Below are 7077 nucleotides of genomic sequence, written 5' to 3'. Positions count from 1 at the left end.
TGTCACACTATCCTTGTACATGCCCTGCACTATCCTAACATACTTCTCTGTCGGTCCAGACTTCCTCATACAATACCAGAGCTCTTCTCTTGGCACCCTATCATAAGCTTTCTCTCAATCCACAGACACACAATGTAACTCCTTCTGGCCTTCTCTGTATCTCTCCATCAGTATTCTCAGAGCAGGAAGTGCTTTGTGTACATGTCAAAATAACTAGTCCCATTATTTTCATCAACACACATAAAAGTGTGCAGCATCTGATCATTTTTATTAGAGTCTGATCAATATCTTTTTTGGCCAATATTGTGGGCTGATATGAGCCTTCTACTAAAAATATCATTATCAGCTTTGTTTTTACAGATATGAAAACTTTTATTTTTACCAAAAAAGCAATGCAGGAAAACACTCTGAGTGTCATTAATGTATGTGGGATGTCCAGGAGACAGCGCCCCAACGACATTGTTACAATACTATCAAGCTTGGCTGGGACCACCATCACCCCTTGCTCACATTAGCTACAAGAGACAAAGGAAAAGTGACCAGCTGTCATTCCTTTCCAATCGGAGTGGGCATTTTGCCATGACAAGAAGAAACTGGTTACTATGCCACCAGATAGGTGGGGCCAAAATAGAAGAGAAGTCTGTTTTATGCATAAGCGTTTGATAGTAAGATGTTAGGAATCATTTTTCTCTGTGTTTATCAGCAGATATATTAGTATCATAAATTTTTTGCTCTCTAATATTGGTATTGTAACAGCTCAAAAAAAAAAAAAAAAAAATCAGTCCGGCTTTAAGTTTTATATCTGCCATGTAAACGATAAGTGTGTGTACACTTGTGCCAAAGGGTAAATGTGTGGAAAAAGTTTTAACTCACCCTTGACTTATCCGAGGAGGCCGCTCCTTCTGGAGAGCCGGCGCTGCTGCTGGTGGTGGGGGTTGGTGCTCCTGGCCCGGGGGTGCTGTCAGCTCCTTCCTCGTCTGCAGCAGTGACGGAAGCTCCTGCTCCCCACCGACAGGCTTTCGACTCCCCAGAGAGGCAGCAGTGTTGTCACCCTCATCCTATTAGAGGCTGATTGCTGCATTATGAGGTGGTGAGCTCTGTCACCGCCGTCCCATAAAAGCTCCATCACTGGTAATTTGCAGGTCGTAATACTGTCTCAGTGTTTACCACTAATATTATTTCACTTAGGCCACTTCCACATATGTTACTGCATTTTTATGTGGCCTTCAAATGTGTTCATGGCGGTGCTTTAACCTCCTGGAGCCGGCTCTATTCTCCCCTTCATTCATGTTGTGTGTTCCACTCTTCTTTCAAAAACAGTTTTTCTTTCTGTTTGCAGTTTTACACGACCCTAAAATCAGCACAACGTCTGATATCTGTTGCCGTCATTCACTGTACAGTGCAGCAGATTAAAAAAAAGACGGGGGGGAAAAATCTGTAGAATTTCTTCACTTTAATTAAGAAATATCAAATTAAAAGCATTTCATCACCGCCTGATCCTACTCTTATTTTGTCTTTCAAGAGGATCTGCAGTGCCCCTAGATGAGATGTTTCTGAACATCTGTGCCAGCATAAAGGAGGAATGGCAGTGACAGTTAGATCATTTTTAATGCACATTTAACCTCTGCATTGTGTTGCCCCCCCCCTCGGGGTGCAAACTCACGATCTCCCAGAAGGGAGGCACAAGACTAGAACCCATAGGCCTTGGCATCTGTGGCCAGTGCGTCTTTTGGCATTGAGGAGCGCCAACCTGCTGGCCTCTGTCACACACAGATAATTCCAACATAAACAAACCATTTATAGATCTTGGAACGTTGGAAAATTCCCTATCTTTAACATTGAATGAATTTTCAAAAATTCATAACTGTCAAAAAAAGAAAAAAAAAATCAAATTCCTTTCATATTTGGGAGCGTTATGTAAGATGGTATCCTTTATTGACTGACAAAGTTTGATCTGGACCAGATTATAGAGTTTGTGGCCATTTAACATTGAAAACCCCATTTAATGTATATTTTAGACTAGACTAGACTCATTTTTATTGTCATTCAATAATAAACATTGTAGATGCTGTCACAGAACGAAATGTCCATGCACTGCACAAATAAATAAAAACACAGAATAAAAGTCTAAGGTGTATGATAGTGATAAATATGGTTTAAAAAAAACATGCAATAAATAAATGACATGGGATATTGCACATGTGTTCTATATCCTCATTCTATATTGCATATTGCAGCCGGGTAAAAGCTGTCCCTGAATCTGCCTGTTTTGCACCACAGGCTAGGGTACCATCTACCTGAGGGCACGAAGGAAAACAGTTTGTTGAAGGGACGTGAAGTGTCCCTGATTATCCTTCTTGCCCTGGACAAGCAGCGCTGTTCTGCCAGTTCACCGATGGTTGGCAACCTGGCCCTAATAATCCTCTCTGCTACCCTCACAGCTTTCCCCAGTGCCTTTCTCTCTACAAGGCTGCTACTTTCATGCCACAGAGAGATATTACTGGTTAGTACACTTGCTGTTCTTCCTCTATAAAAGGAGGTGAGGATAGCTGGGCTATCTGCGGAGAAAGTGCAGACACTGGTTGGCTTTTTTAACCAGAGAGAATACGTACAGAGTTCACGTCATGTTGTCGGAGACATGAACCGCCAGGAATTTTGATTGCTGCACAATCTCCACACCAGTGTCCGTGATATAAATGGGTGTATGGGGGCCATCTGTAGCGGACGGGATAGGTGCACATAAGGGGCCAACTTGTGCACTTTTGGAACCAAGCACCAAAATTTCCATATAACCTATTTAAAGGGTGCTAATTCCAAAAATAGATGGAGACAAGCTGTAAAATTAATGGATCCATCTCTTTTTGGCCTTCAAAATAGGCATATATGTATTCTCGATATGTAGTCTCATTTTATGCTCTTTTCAGATCACAAATGTTGTTTTGTTTTCACTAAGTTATACAAACCTGCTCCTATCACCCCCAATTGTTTACCCCTGTTATTTGAGATAATCTGCACTTGGTTCTAAACTCGGGGATCGGGATGTGACCTTTTGAGGTTGAACATTGATTTACAGGACAGGACACTTTTTTCATATTCATTTAGGTGTCATCAAAATGCCCGTTGTATTTGGCTGCCTTGATAAGATTATTATATATGCGCTCTAATTTTGGAGATTTAACGACAAAAACACACTCAGGAAATTAAACCTAAATATTAGATCGGTGATTCAGAGTGGAGCTCCTTTGGTTATTTGGAGAGGCGGTGACCAGGTGAGGATGCTTTTCAGTTGGTAAAAGTGAAAGACCTGATTTCGGGTGTCTGTGAGATTATGAATGGATGAGATTTTGGAAGAGGCAAGTGGTGTGACTGCAGTGTCTCCTAAGAGGGTTGGAGATGAAGACTGGTGAGTGGGTTGGCAGTTCATCTGTTATGTTGCCATCTAATGTTGAAGTTCTGCCCACCAGGGTGTTTTTTTTTTTTTTTTTTTTGGTTTTGGATGTTTGAGCTCCGAGGTGAGGCTTTACAATCTGCCCCCACTTTGGTGCTACTGCTGTCAGCATTTTGGATGTGTGGCAGCTGTGTGCTGGACTCAGCAGAGGTGTTGATGGTGTGGAGGCCAGCATGAGTACATCAAGTATGAAGCTGGTGCTATAAATACGTGCTGCGACTGTGGTAGTACACACTCCGCCGCATACAGAGGCTGTGAGGCCAGGAAGGAAGCAGAGGAAGTTTAGGCTGTGAAGGATTCAGTGGCTATTACACACACAGAGCCAGTGAAGAAGGTGGCGAGCCCTGCAGCGCCCCACTGCCTGTGCCGTCACCACACCCCCCGTGCCGTCACCACACCCCCCTGTGCCGTCACCACACCCCCCTGTGCCGTCACCACACCCCTGTGCCGTCACCACACCCCCGTGCCGTCACCACACCCCTGTGCCGTCACCACACCCCCGTGCCGTCACCACACCCCTGTGCCGTCACCACACCCCCCTGTGCTGTCACCACACCCCTGTGCCGTCACCACACCCCCCGTGCCGTCACCACACCCCCCTGTGCCGTCACCACACCCCTGTGCCGTCACCACACCCCCCGTGCCGTCACCACACCCCCCGTGCCGTCACCACACACCCCTGTGCCGTCACCACACCCCTGTGCCGTCACCACACACCCCTGTGCCGTCACCACACCCCTGTGCCGTCACCACACCCCCCGTGCCGTCACCGCACCCCTGTGCCGTCACCACACCCCCCGTGCCGTCACCACACCCCCCTGTGCCGTCACCACACCCCTGTGCCGTCACCACACCCCCGTGCCGTCACCACACCCCCTGTGCCGTCACCACACACCCCTGTGCCGTCACCACACCCCTGTGCCGTCACCACACCGCCTGTGCAGATAGGTCTGAGGGGTGAGTAGGTGGCGAAGGACTTTTTGTTGGTGTTTGTTTGTTCGTGGTTGATGTCAGCTGCTCTACACACAGATAGTTGGATTGAGAAGATCATGATCATAGTGAAGGTGGCTGAGAAATATCTGGGTGTTATCGGCATGAACTCTGTAGATGGCATGTAGATGGCATTGGGTGGGGGCATGACAAGATGCCACCTGCCTTCAACACAAGTCATATCTGGGAGTATGTGCAGGTGCTGCACTTCATGCCTGAATGACAGCCACCCAGGCAGACAATGGTCCATTCCCACATCTCTAATATAACCGTATAACCATCTCTGATATAACCGTATAACCATCTCTAATATCACTGGCCAGCTCTGTCCTGGTAGTGTGCTCACATCTCACCTCTGGCTCAGTGGGTCTCTGCCCCATTTTGTTTCAAATCACCAAATTTATTTTGAGTGAGTGGAATTAAAAGATGATATGAAGTTGCTTTTGCCCAATTAAAGACTTGTGTTGTGGCTAATTTTGACTAAAGACAAGCGTTTGATACAGTGAAATATACCGCTGTCCCATCAGAAGTCTGAGCTGTTGTGACAGAAATAGTCCATCAGAAAAATAGGGCAGCAAGAAGCTGAGCCAAGATGAGAGCTGATTACAAGTGGAATACCTCGGTAATGGTGTAACCTAGTTGAAGAAGATAAACCAGCTGGTTTAGGGTTAGGGCTGCACTGCATGCTTGAGTCATATAGCATTAAAACTACTGTTTTCTGTGATTTCTGATCACATCTCAACTATCGCATTTCTGCACCGATCACTCTTCACTGATTATAAAACTGTGCAGAGAAAGTTAAAGGGTAAATTCCAAATTATTATGTGATTAATCTTTACATTAACTGTCATTTTGGTGGCCAAGTGGTTAGTACACCTGATTTCAGTGCAGAAGGTTCCTGGTTCAAACCCCACCCTTGCCACCTTTCTCCGTGTGATGTGGAGTTGCGTAAGGAAGGACATCTTATGTAAAACCTGTGCCAATTCAACATGCAGAGCCACCTTGGATTTGCTGTGGAGACCCCAAGTACAGAACAAGGGAGAAGACGAAGGGAATTATTTTGTATCATCTTGGTGACGGCACAATGTGTTTGGGGTCACAAGCTAATCCCTGGACTGGACTCACGCTGAGCACAGACGGACAGACACAAAGTCTTCGCAATACTCAAGGGCCATATTTTGGCCTCGGGTAAAATGAAATCCATCATGGTGTTGCCCATCCTAGTGTCCTGACTTGATCCATCTGATATCCTGTTTCAGGAATTACTGTCAACAACACTCCGAAGATACCAGATAACCTCTATGCGTCGTTTATGACCTGCCTATACTATATATACTATACTATACTACACTATAATATACTATACTATACTATAAATGTACTGCATTTATATAGCGCTTTTCCATCTGCATCAGACGCTCAAAGCGCTTTACAATTATTCACCCCGATGTCAGGGCGCTGCCATACAAGGCGCTCACTACACACCGGGAGCAATAGGGGATTAAAGACCTTGCCCAAGGGCCCTTAGTGATTTTCCATTTAGGCGGGGATTTGAACCCAGGATCTTCTGGTCTCAAGCCCAACACCTTAACCACTAGACCATCACCTCCCCTACTATACTATACCATACTATACTACACTATACAACACTATACTACACTATACTATACTATGCCATACTATACTACACTATACTATACTATACCACACCATACTACACTATGCCACACTATGCTATACTATACTATACTATACTATAATATACTACACTATAGTATACTATACTACACTACACTATACTATACTATACTATGCACATAATGTTTGTAATTTGGTATTTTGGGGATGTTGTTGACATTAATTCAAACACTGCAGTACGTCACACTGAAGCCTTTCTGATTTTGGCAGTTAAAGTGTGTTTTACCAAGAACAGTTACCGCCTTTATTTACCAGGGGGCCAATTTTTGTGCCACTGAGCAGGAAGATGGATGGTGAAGATGAGGGTGATGATGGATAGTGGATGATGTTGGCTGTGATAATGGCGATGATGGTGACTTTTCTTTGGGTTGTGCTGAGTATCGAAACATTATCCCAGCTCCCATACATCATCCCCCTCACAAAACCCACTGTAGCCCCTACAGGTGTACCACCCCAACGACCAGACCACCCCATCCATCCTCATTATGTCCACATCATTACACATACCCACTCCGATATAACTCACATGTGTACTCATGTATAAATAGTAAACTAGGCCAGAGTATCTCCAAGGTTTGGGTGTGAGGAAAAGAAAACTTTCACTTCTTTTTGTATTTGTTTGCTCTTATTGCTTTCTGGATTTATTTCTTGGAGACTTACCATTGAACCTCTTCTCATATTCTACCTTCCAAATGTCTGCAGTTCACCACCCAGCTGTCCCTCCCTCTGCCCCCAGACAGGGTCATCCATCTGGGGTTACCGACTCTTTGTAGAGATTCTCTCATTTATTAGCTCCTCATGTTCTTACGGGCAGAAAGGCCACAGAATCAATTGTGACCGTTAAAGGCCAGTGAGCTGTCAGCAGGCCTGGAGCCCGGGAGAGAAAAAGGGGGCAGCTGGGTTTTCCTGTCAGCTAGAGAAATGGAATTTTATCTGGATAA

This window comes from Thalassophryne amazonica, chromosome 2 (assembly GCF_902500255.1).
Source record: "Thalassophryne amazonica chromosome 2, fThaAma1.1, whole genome shotgun sequence".
Taxonomy (NCBI): domain Eukaryota; kingdom Metazoa; phylum Chordata; class Actinopteri; order Batrachoidiformes; family Batrachoididae; genus Thalassophryne; species Thalassophryne amazonica.
Note: the sequence above shows the minus strand (reverse complement) of the source record.